The following is a 13332-nucleotide window of genomic DNA, read 5'->3' on the forward strand; positions in this document are numbered from 1 at the left end:
GGGAGTGTGGGGATGTGAGCCCGGTCTACCGTGCCCGCGTCGATGAAGTTCTCGTCAGAGCCCGAGTCCACCAGTACCGACAGGGATAGGGGCTGCTGAGACCAGGTAAGGGTTCCTTGGAGTTGGATGCGGGAAAGGGAGGTGGCCGCGGAGGCAGTTCGGCTCATCAGCGCTCCCCTGTCGCATGATGAGCCTGGGCTTTTTGGCCGAAGGGGACAAAGGGGAAGAGCGTGACCGGACTCGCCACAGTACAGACAGAGTCTCTCCTTTAACCTTCGCCGGCGTTCCGCTGGGGGGAGGTGTATCCGGCCCAGCTGCATTGGTTCCTCTGGAACCTGGACGGGGGGAGGAGACGTGGCGGTGGAACGGGGAGGTGTCGCGGAGGGTCCTTGGAGCTGATGGTAAGCAGGAAGGGACCTAAGGGACCTCTCCCTACGTCTCTCCCTAAGCCGGTTATCCAGCCTAATGGCTAGGGAGATTAGCTCCTCGAGGGAAGAAGTTTAATCACGGGCGGCTAGCTCGTCCTGGATGTTATCCGCTAACCCCCTTAAAAACACCCCCTGAAGTGCGGCTTCGTCCCACCCTATCTCCGCGGCCAAGATCCTAAAATCAATGGCGTAATTAGCGACTGAACTAGACCCCTGACGTAAAGCTAAAAGTCGGCTAGCCGTCTCCCTGCCCTGAACAGGTTGATCAAAGATCTTAACAAGTTCTGCAGAAAACAGAAAAAAGAACTACGGAAAGGGGCCTGGGACTTGGAGGTGGCTACCGCCCACTGGGACGCTCTACCCTCTAACAGGCTGAGAACAAAAGCAATCTTAGCACGATCGCAGGAATAAGTACTAGGTTGTTGGTCAAAAACTAGTGAGCACTGGTGGAGGAATCTACTGCACTGGCCTAACTCACCCGAATATCTAGCTGGGATGGGGATGAACGGCTCACGGGAAGAGGGGGAACTATTTCCTGGAGCGGTGATGGATTTGCCGGTGGTGGGTTAGGTCCAGTAGTGGTGTTTGTCAGCGGGTTGCAGACTTGGTCCAGGCGGGTGCCCAGCTGGGTGATGTGGACGGTGAGTCCTCGAAGCGCCTCCATGACCTCGTGGAGCGCCTGCTCATGGTGACCCACCATGACTCCTTGAGCCGACAAGGCGTGGCGGAGGTGCTCGGTCTCAGCCGGGTCCATTTGGCCAGATTATTCCGTTATGTTTTTGTCTATTGGACCCGGACTGAGAGACCAGAGGCAGAAGGCAGGTTTAAGATGTTTATTGTAAACCAGAAATGAATGGTGCAGCAGGCTGGTGCGGGTGACGTGTCCGTTCGAGCTGGTTAGCAGAGGACTGCTGAGGTGACGAGCAAGCAGGTGGACTGGCAGGCAGGGATGAGTCCAACGGGAGAACGCTGGAGCCTTCTGTAGAGCGAAGTCACAAAAAAGGCGTTAGTAGAGATTACGACTAGGCAGGAGAAAGCACTGTTTGCGGAGACGAAGATCAGAGCTTCACACATCACCGTAGGGACAAAATAATCTGGCGCCGGAGTGATGAGGACGCCAGGTTTAAATAGTCTGCTGGTGATTTGATGATTGGCATCAGGTGTGCCCGCTTGGTCCTCTGCTGCCGGCACGCCCACCGGCCACACCCCCCAGAGCGGCTGGAGAGTGAGAGGGAAAAGGAGGGGGAAGACAGACAAGGGAAAACACACAACACAGAAACACAAAAATCCCTCCCACTGTCCTGGCAGAACCGTGACACATACCAGATAACCAGTGGAATCGAAGAAGGTGGTCTAGAGAGGACCGGCTACTTCCGGTTTTCGTGTTTTTTGGCCCACAATACAGATTAGCGCCGCCTGTTGTTTTGGAGACATTACATCTCGCGCAAGCGCGGAACGTATGGCGTCGGCTGTAATTCCGTAGGTGTGAACCGCCCATGTCGTTGTTCGAGTCGGCCATATTAAGTAGCCCGACTTCATTTACCGACGCGAGTCGGGCAGTTCTTCCGGTGTGTACACACCTTAAGATAAGATAACAAGATGGGGGATTTGTTCTGGCTCAACATCATTACAACATTCTAATCTTGGCAGTATCGTATCTATTTTCATTAAAACCCTCTTGGCTAGCGCGAATGATGCCTTTTGATACGATGTGAAGACGTATTGACAATCTTTTGGTCAGACTGAGCATGCTAATGGGTCTAAAATTTGAGTGTTCTTCTGCATCCCTACCAGTTCTTGGAATGACTGAAATTAAAGCTTTGTTAAGTTTGTTGTGGCTATAAATCTCTTCCTAAACAAGTGAACCGTTTTAGGAACAGTTGTCATGGGATGTGTAAGGTCTAGGGGCCTCATTTATAAAGCTTGCGTACGCACAAAACGGGGCTGGAAACGTGCGTACGCCACTTTCCACGCAAAAGTTGTGATCTATAAAAACCAAACTTGACGGGAAAGTGTGCGTACCTGTAAGCAAACTCTGAGGCATGCGTACCGGTACGCACATTCTGGAGACTGGAGGGGAATCAGCGATACAGATGTCAGATTGAAGGGAAGTAAACGTGAGAAGAACTATTATAGTTTTGATGACTCGCGCACATTTAATTTCACTCCATATCATACGTTAGATCCGCGTTATAATGATGAACTCCAGCAGTGTTTTTGCCGCTTTTACCGAGTGATATTTTTTCATAAACACCGTCTTTTAAAATCCAACTCGTATCTTGAATCCAAATAATTTCGAAATATTGAATCAGCACTGTCACCGCAGGAGGAGGAGGAGGACGGCCCGACTGCATGTACAGGATACAACACTACCCCCCATTAGATCACTGTAGAACACAGCGGGAATAACTAAATATTCTCCTTATTTACTGTGCATATGTCAACAACACATAAATACAGCCACTACGCCATCGTATAATTGTTACACGTTATCCTCGTTATCAGTCCTTACTATAATGCTGTCCATAACAAACCGGCATGAATAAACATGTTCGCCTATTACACTTCATTGTTCAAATTGCATCTCGGGGTGGCAAAATACCACTAATTCATTGGCAAGGTGTAAACAATCACTGTAATTGCTGTAAACCTATAAATACTACGGTGACCCCCGTGCGTAATGCTGCATGATGGTGTTGCAGGCACTGCTGGAGGACTATGCCAATGGCAGAATCAGGAGAGGACGAGTTTTCAGGGACCGTAATGACTTGCTGGCCCATGATGATGACTGGCTAATAAGCCGTTTTAGATTCCCTAGAGCCTTGCTCTTGGAACTATGTGCTGAATTGGGCCCAGTATTGGAGAGGGCGACACGCCGGAAACCATGCCATTCCGGTGCAAATTCAGGTCCTGACGACTCTGGGGTTCCTGGCAACCGGATGTTTCCAGCGGGAATTGGCAGACAGGTACGTGTTTTACATCCATATTATATATAATCAATTTCATTAAGACCTTTTGATCTAATATATTTCTTTTTTATCCCTAACCCTATAGGTCTGGTATATCACAGCCGTCACTGAGCACAATAATGCATGCCGTTTTGGAATTAATAATATGGGTCATAGGTATATCCGGTTTCCCTACACTGTGCAAGAACAGGCCGAAATTAAAATGCAATTCGCAGCAATGTCCGGTTTCCCTAATGTAATCGGTGCAATTGACTGCACTCATATTGCAATAAGGGCTCCATATGAGAACGAGTTTGTGTATGTTAATCGAAAAAATGTACACTCGATTAATGTACAGGTCATATGCGACTCGAATATGACCCTAACCAACATTGTGGCACGCTGGCCTGGCTCAACACATGATTCATTCATATTGACACACAGCAGTGTAGGGAACAGACTGCAGGCAGGTGCAGGACGTGATGGCTGGCTTCTTGGTGAGTTTAACATGAAGAAATTGTAACCTTTTGTCCTGATGAACCCTGTATTTATGTATTCATTGTAACCTGCAGGGGACAGTGGCTACCCCCTAAGACGCTGGCTCCTCACCCCGTTTTTAAACCACCAGAGCGCAGAGGAAATGCACTACAACGAGTGCCACGCTCGTGCGCGCTCAGTCTTGGAGCGTGCCATCGACTACTCTACCACCCTGCAAAAGTGTGCAAAATAATCAGGGTGTGTGCAGTTTTGCATAACTTGGCCCGGAGGAACGGCATCCCTCTTCCTCCTGATCTCCCCCCTCCCCCCCAGCATGATGACCCCGAGCCACAGCCCCCTGCAAGACTGGAGGGGTATCAACGGGGCACAAGAATCCGCGAGGATGTCATGCGGCGTTTGTAAGGTAAGGAAGACAACAATCAATGTTCATTTTTAACGGATTCTTTTATTAACATGGCAATTTCTTGCAACACACTGCGCGTTTGTCGTAGCTCATCAGCAACGTTAATTGTGGTTATTGTGTCTCGCTGCACTTGCAGGACGGCATCAGTGAGCACCCGACCGCGTGATGTGCCATGCGCCCGGGGTGCACTGCTGCTTGGCACGCTGTTGCTTTGTGCCGGACCCGGACGCTGTGCCGAGGGCCCGTCACTGTCCTCGCCGTCACCCTCCTCGCCGTCACCCTCCTCACCATCACTCTCCTCTACGCCCAACGCTGCAAACGGAAGGACAAACTATTTAACGTTGTGTGTTTTTTTTTTTACAATAAAAGTTTAAAATCTGTTCACCCTTATACCTCTGGTCTCAGTCGCGTCTGTGTCTCCCTCCTTTTTGGACACAATCCCGGACACGCTCGCCTCCCCAATTATGCCAGCAATTGTGCGGTGGAGTAAAGTGAGCGCAGGTGTGCTTGTCCCCCCACCAGTTGCAGCCATGCTCCTTCGGTTGGAGGACAAACTTTTCTTGGCTTCCACCTTGCATGAATGAGATTATTTCTCACATTTAAAATAAATCGCATCAAAGTCAAACTTCCTCAAATACTCAAGCAATACATTAAATACATGTTGGTAAAGGAGCAGACCGATGTCATTTACCTTCAGATCAGACCACTTTTTCTTTAGTTCTGCCACCGTCCACTCCGTCCCACTGACGCCGTTGACCGCAGCAGCAATGCGTTGCCACTCGCACTGCTTGTTTTTGTTGGTGATCCCGCTGCTGTGGCCACTAAATAAAATTATTTTTCGGGCCTCCACCTCCCCAATAAGTGTCTCTATTTCAGTTTCGGAAAAGTTACGCTTCTTCGTTTTTCTCTGACCTGTCGCCATGATTCACCACACAAAAACGATTGCATGCCGGCTCATTAATATAGTAAAAAGTGGGCGTGTACAGGGCGGGAATCAGGTGCGCACACTTGTTGGTGATTTGTGATTTATAAAGGGAACATTGCGTACAGCTTGCGTGCGCACAGTTTTATAAATCTGATTTTTTTTTTGCGCACGCAAACTTTGGCTTTTTGGCGTACGTACACTTTTAGCAAGGATCCTACGCACAGTTTTATAAATGAGGCCCCAGGACTGGAGGGCTCTTCAACACAACCAGAACATTATTGGTACTACCAGCATCAGTGATGTTGGTGACAAGAGGTCACAGAGCCCAAAAATATTAAAATACAAAACCCACCTAGACACAGCCTGTTCACCATGCTGCATTCTGGGAAGAGATACACAAAAATCAGCTGATTAACCATCAGACTGCAGAGCAGCTGCAAAACTCATCCATTCATCCTGAACCCTTCACACTGTCATATACTTTTGTGTTTTTGCATGTATTTTTCTTATGTATGACTTACGGGAAAATAACCTGTATTGCATTGTCCAACCCTGTTATATAATGACAATAAATTGAACCTTGAAACTAGAATACTTTGTGGCACAAATTAAGTGGTGAATGTGATGGGATTTTTTAATTGAGTAGTTTATTAGTAGGTTGAGTAGCTTCGACTTACAATATTCCGGTGAGTGAGAGTTGTGCTGAAGGCCTCTGTCACCACCAATAGTGAGTAGTCAATCACATCACCAGAACCTAACATCTCCGTGCGAGGGGAGGACGTCAAGAAGGTGTGACAGTTGTGGTGACATAGGAAACGTTCTCTGTCCAACAATGAATAGATGCAGCCATGGCACCCTTTCAGGTTGCATGGTTGGAGTCTGAGAGAAGGAGCATGCATTTTACTATCACTAACTAGCAATGGTACTTTTCCTCACCTGTGAATTACAGCACATGACTCCTCCAGCATTACAGATGGAGCCTTTGTCAGTCAAACTGATTGACACAAAGACAGAGGAGGAGTTGGAGGACTACATGGTGGAGATTGACATCCTGGCGTCCTGCAAACACCAAAATATTGTCGAACTTCTCGACGCTTTCTATTATGAGAGCAAACTCTGGATCCTCATTGAGGATCCAGAGTTCTCAGATCCGGGTGGTGTGTAAGCAGACTCTGTAGGCCCTCATCTACTTCCAGGTCAACAAAATTATCCACAGAGACCTGAAGGCTGGCAACATCCTCCTCACGCTAGATGGTGATGTCAAGTTGGCAGAAAATACCAAAACTCTGCAGAGGAGAGTCGCTTTCATTGGAAGGCCTTATGGATGGCTCCAGAGGTGGTGATGTGCGAGATGTCCAAGGACCGTATGACTACAAGGCTAATATCTGGACCCTGGGGGTCACCTTTGGTTTTGTCAGAGAATGACAAAAAGGGAGAAATGTGATGGGAATTTTTAATGTAGTGGTTTATTATAGGTTAATTAGTAGGTTGAGTAGTTTGAATTATAATATTACCAGTGTCATGAGGTTACCTGTACTTTGCACTTATGTCACGTTACATGAGTTGTAGAATGGACGTTGTTGCACCAGTACAGCTGGCAAGTCAACATGGACCTATAGACACCAATGAGTGGTTTGTCAATTATGGACACCAAATCCTGAACAACCCCACATCTACACAAACAACGGAACAATGGTTCCCTGATGACACATCACCAACAACTGCATAAAAAGTTATTTTCAACACTGAAGAATTGACAGACTCTTGATCCAGCATGATGAAAGGAATCTGCCCCTATCTGGATAGATTGTTTGCTCTGAAGCTGAATGTTGGTGACTGTAGCGACTGCTAGCCTGCTTTGGACTCTTTCCTTAATAAATTACTCAAAGCTCTGTTAGGAGTAGTATTCTTATTTCTCACCAGGAAATCATAAACTGATTTCCACAACAGTTAACATCGAAACTTAACATATTTTTGGTAGGATTACTGCAGCTCAGCAGTACAGTCCCTGGAGGCTTAGTCTGCACTATCTTCATGCCTTGTATTGTCACATTCACTCTTTAAGAGTGTGCGCTGAATCTGAAATTCACAACATCTATGACATTTCTGAACAGAGTAAACAGTTCCTGACAAAGATCAGAATATTTAGTCTTATTATGAGCTTCCCTCATGGCATGAATAAATGAAAAGCTATCCGTTTTCATGGTCCTCCGGGAAATTAAATGTAGCACTTAAAGCTGCAACAAATCAGCTGCCTGTTTGATGACCTCCAAGTAACACTGATGCAGTGGTTTTGAGAAGTTATTAGTTAATTGCCAAGGCTGAGAAACATATGACTCTATAAAAGCAGAATCTCCATTGTCCACAGTTTCTCAGTTTCTCTGCACAAAGAATTGCACCTATTTGACTCTGGGGTGCGTGTGTGTGTGTGTGTGTGTGTGTGTGTGTGTGTGGAGATGATGTTTTTCATTTCCTCCCACCTGAGTGCTCAGGGAGCTGCAGGTAGTGTTTTGAAGTCTAAACAAAAGCATAATTGGCCCAAAACTCAATCCACACAAGACAGATGGGCTGATTTGGAGCATATGTGTGGCTATTTGTCAAGGCTTATCATTTCAAACAGTCTATTCTTAGCTGTTGGGGAGAGAAAACAGCAGTATCATATTGTGTGTGTGTGTATACCGATACTACAAAGGTTAATGACAATAGTCCTATTTGCCAGTGTGTTAGGTACGCTAAGTTAAAACTAAAACAGTCTAATTCAACAGTCCTGCGATAAATCCTCCCTTCATAGAACTATTTTATGCAAAGATGTGACTTGTCGCCAATTGGCAACTGATGCATCGTGAATGAGGTGAGATTTTGCATGCAAATTCACATGTGGCGCTCTGACGTGAAGCCAATCAGCGTTGAGATTCTCCTTATGTCGTCACACAGTGAATCAGTAATGGAGGCAAACACAGCATAGCGGTCTGTGGTCTCCCGGAGCTCTATGATAGTATCTTACGTTTCATACAGAGACCGAACCAAACTGACTATAAACCAGAGGCTGCCCCTGGTGCAAACAACAATGTCGCTGCCGTATTCATGATGAGACAACGTTCTTTTCAGTGTTTACAGAGCTGCTACAGGGTTAGCATAGCCTAGCTCTGATAGGTCCAAACCCCATTCAGAAAACATGCATTTTTAAAGTTATCTGAATAGCAAATTGCGGAAAGACTTAACAAACCATGACTTCAAACTTTTTTACCAATGATTGTCATTATGTAGTCACTTCAGCATAATTATTATCCATTTATTGCAGTTAAATCACAGCAAAGTTTTTGATTTGGATGCATACCACTGTAGTAAACCCGCCGGTATATATCTTGCTATTCACAGTGGTGTGGCTAACCCCTTAATATGACTGGGAGGACTCACTTCTTTTGAACTGACAGTCTTCATCACGCAGCCAGGTTTCAATATGATTATCTGATATTAAATCATTGACTAATACAACTTTAGATAAGAGAGACCTAGGGCCCTAGTTTCGTAGACCAGGCGCAGTCAGCTTTCAGCGCACCTGCGCCGCGCCGACGGGGTGTGTCCGCCTGGACTTTGCAAGTTTCGTGCACCGCGCAGGCTCGCGCAGGCTAGCGCAGGCTCGCGCACTCGCGCAGGCACACCTCCCGTCTCGCCCACTGGTGCAAGTGGGAAAGAGGGAGGAGAAGAAGGCGTGAGTGGGAGACGAGGAGGAGACGAGGCGTGGACTGGGATTAATACAGCCGATTCAGATCTTCACAAATCAAATGAGCTCCTCTCCTCTCCTTTAATGCGTTAGGGGAGGTTCAGTGCAAGTTCCGTCACTTGACAAGCCGATGACAGAAGCAGCGCCGGCGCTCCCACCACCCGCATCACGCGCTGTGCGCGCGTATCATAATAATAACAATGCCCATATTATAAAAAACAGGAGAGAGAGAGGGAGATGTTTTGGTCCGAGAGGCTGAGTTTACGTTACGCGTGCCATCCGCCTTTGATCTGACGTCAGATGTGACGGGACAATCTATATAGATATAAATTCACGTGTTGATTCAATTAGTTTCATTAAATAGTGTTTGTTGTGATTATTTATTGCATTTAAATGTGCCTGGAACTGTGGAAACCTGCCTGTGAGGTCTCGGTGACGTGTGCGCACTGCGTGCCGTCAGCCAAACTTCCACTCCGCCAGCTGTGATTCGCATTGAATGAATGGACTTTATTTACGCCTTGCGCCTTGCGCCGAAAGTAGACCAGGTAGGAGCTGGCGAGCTTTCAGCGCAGTCTCGGCGAGGCTTTTTGCCACGAAACTTCCGCTACGCCAAGCTGAATCTGTGACGCCTCCCCCTGCTGCGCCGCCACACCCATCTTGGCGCAGGCGATCCACCAAACTGCCAAACTGACGGTGCGCAAGGCTGCGCGGGTCGAAACTTGCATTGCGCCGGCTCCGCCACCCTGCGCTGCGCCACGAAACTAGGGCCCCTAATGTTTAAGTCCACATTTAATTCTCTTATTTTGTTGTACTATATCGGAGGAGGGTGTTCATTTTTATTAGGTTTTCATGTGATGCACATTGAGATACTACTCACTCGTCCGTGAATCAGTAATGGAGGCAAACACAGCGGTCTGTAGTCTCCCGGGGGTCCACGATTGTAATGGGTGCGGGTCAGGAGAGGACCCAAATGCAGCACACGTAGGCAGGCAGACAGTCGGTAATTACTTTTATTGCACACTTGCATTACTGGACACTGTAGACTGAACTTGCTTCTGGGAATGATACAAAAATCCAAGGGGAGCACGCCGTGGAAGGCGACAGGAAACAGTACGACAGGCAGCTGTGTGTGGCGAAGGCAACCCGCCAACACATGGAAACAGTCTCTTGCCTGTACGCAGTACCGTGGATGCGGACCTTGGTGGAGTCCATCTGCCCAGTCCCCCGCCCAACGATGTACCCCAGGAAGGAGACAGACGGAGAGTGGAACTCGCACTTCTCTGCCTTGACGAAAAGGGAGTTCGCCAGGAGGCGCGGCAGGACCACTTGGACCTGGTGGACGTGTTCCTCTCTGGACCGGGAGAAGATCAGGATGTCGTTGAGGTAGATGAAGACAAACTTGTTCATGACTCTTAGTATGTCATTCACCAGGGCTTGGAAGATAGTTGGGGCATTGGTGAAGCCAAAAGGGCATCACTAGGTACTCATCCGGACCAGATGATAGGAGTTACGTAGGTCGAGCTTAGTGGAGATGGTGGCACCTTCAAGTAGCTCGAAGGCGGATGCGATGAGGGGCAGAGGGTAGTGATTCTTTATCGTAATGCTGTTCAGCCCCCGATCATCACTGCACGGGCGAAGCGTCTTATCCTTCTTGGATACGAAGAACAACCCAGCTCCTGCCGGAGACGATGAGGAGCGGATGATGCCTGCTGCTAGAGTCGTTGATATAATTGTCCCTTGCCTCTCTTTCAGGGTTGGCTAGGGAATACAGGCGGCCTCTAGGCAGAGCAGAGCCGGGTTGGAGATCGATGCCGCAGTCATAAGGTCTATGCGGAGAAAGAGATATAGCTTTGGCCTTGCTGAAGACCTCCCTGATGTCCAGGTATTCCACAGGGACCCCCAGCACGTCGGATGCAGTACTGGAGAAGGGGGTTGGCTCGGGTGCGGCGGCTTGCTTCAGGCAGACCTGATGACAGGATGAGCTCTAACCTAGGATAGCCCCAGTGGCCCAGTCCAGTTGGGGGTTATGTCCCCAATACGAGCGGATGGGGAGGAGACTGCAAGATGAGGAACTGGACCGTCTCATGGTGGTTGTCTGAGCTAAGCATGCGGATGGGAACTGTCTGGCGGGTGACGTGCTCCGTCAGACGGCCGTCCAAGGCCTTGATGGGAGCCGGACAGGGCAGGAGTACTCAGTCGACCCCCAGCTGTAGTGCAAGGTCGTCGTCCATAATGTACACGTTGGAACCAGAGTCTATGAGCGTGGCAAGTGTCTGAGAGCCCAGAGGCAACAGTAATTGGGCTTGGCACAGGGGACGTAGGCTGGAGGAGGATTTGGATGTGTGGCTCACCAGGACTTCCTCCTTCACTGGTGAGCCCGGGCTTTTACTGGACACTTGGAGGCGAAGTGTCCCCCTTGCCACAGTAGAGGCAGAGGTTCCCTATTTGGCGTCTCTTTCTCCTCAGGGGTGAGGCTGGCCCGGCCGACCTGCATGGGCTCGAGGGGGAGCTGACAGGCGGTTGATCAGACGTCGATCCAAGCACCTCTTCCTTCGTCTGGCCTGTATGCGTCTGTCCATGTGGGAAACCAGCTCGATGACGCCATCGAGCGAGGAGGGCAGGTCGTGAGAGACCAACTCGTCCTTGATGTAGTCCGCTAGCCCCATAACAAAAGCATCGACTTGGGCTGCTTGTTTCCACTCGCTTAGCTGGGCCTGGATGCGGAATTCAATGGCGTAGTCAACCACAGAGGGAGACCCTTGGCTGAGCCCCTGGAGACCACCTGAGGCATCAGGACCCTGCGATGCTACTCCGAACACCCTGCGAAGCTCGGTGGTGAAGGTCTGGAAGGAGGAGCAGGCTGGCGTGCGTCATTCCCACTCAGCCGTTCCCCACAGCTGAGTGCGACCTGTCAGGTGGTTTATGGTGAACGCCACCCTGGCTTCCTCAGAGGCGAAGGTGTTGGGCTGGAAGGAGAAGAGGATGGAACAGGTTGTGAGAAATGGATTGCAGCCCTCCGCATCACCGGCGTAGCGCTTGGGGACCCTGACCCGAGCCGTTGAAATGTACATCATTCTGAATTCAAGAAGTGAGTTATAGTGGTTATATAAACTGCTCAAAAAAATAACGGGAACATCTAAACACCACATGCTAGTTCTCAATGAATAACATATTCCAGTTGTAAACCTTTATTCATACCAAAGTGCAATACGTTGACAACAAAAGAACATAAGGATGATTAATGAAATCAAAATCCTCATCTTATGGAGGTCTCGATTCAGAATCATACCGAAAATCAAAGTGGAAAATCAGATCGCAGGCTGATCCAACTTTTGTGGAGATTTTTCAAGACATGTCAAAATTATCCTCAGTAGTGCGTGTGGCCTCCATGTGCCTGTATACACTCCCTACAATGACTGGGCATACGACAGATGGTCTCCTGAGGGATCTCCTCCCAGACCTGGACCAGAGCAGCAGTCAACTCCTGGACAGACTGTGGTGCGGCATTGCATTGGTGGATGGAACGAGACATGATGTCCCAGATGTGCTCAATAGGATTCAGGTCTTGGGAATGGGCAGGCCAGTCCATACCATCAATGCCTTCATCATGCAGGAACTGCTGACACACTCCAGCCACATGAGGCCTAGCATTGTCATGCATTAGAAGGAACCTAGGGCCCACTGCACCAGCATATGGTCTCACAATGGGTCTGAGGATCTCATCCCGGTACCTAATGGCAGTCAGGGTACCTCCGACAAGCACATGGAGGGCTGTGTGACCTTCCAAAGAAATGCCTCCCCAGACCATCACTGACCCACCGCCAAACCGGTCATGCTGGAGGATGTTGCAGGCAGCAGAACGTTCTCCACGGCGTAGCCAGACCCTGTCCGTGAAGAGCGCAGAGCGCCAATGGCCAATCTGCCAATCTCTGATCTCTAGCAAATGCCAAACGCATTGCCCGGTGTTGGGTTGTAAGCACAGGCCCTATTTGTAGCCGTTGGGCCCTTTTGGACAGTTTGAGTTGAAAATTGAACATCAGTGGCCTGCTGGAGGTCATTTTGTGTGGCTCTCGCAGTGCTTCTTCTGTTCCTCCGTGCACAAAGGAGCAGATATCGGTCTTGCTGTTGGGTTGTTGTCCTTCTTCGGCCCCCTCTACGTCTCCTGGTATACTGGCCTGTCTCCTGGAATCTCCTCCATGCTCTTGACACTGTGCTGGGGGACACAGCAAACCTTCTTGCCACAATGCGCATTGATGTGCCAACCTGGACAAGTTGCACTAACTGGGCAACTTCTGTGGGTTGGAGAAACCACCTCATGCTACCTCTAGTGGTGCAAACACTGCCAACATTTATAAAAGGCAGAGGACAGAGAAATGGTCTGTGCAGAACCATTCCTTTATAGGGAT

The sequence above is a fragment of the Eutrigla gurnardus genome (genome assembly GCF_963514095.1).
Source record: "Eutrigla gurnardus genome assembly, chromosome: 17".
NCBI classification, from domain to species: Eukaryota; Metazoa; Chordata; class Actinopteri; order Perciformes; family Triglidae; genus Eutrigla; species Eutrigla gurnardus.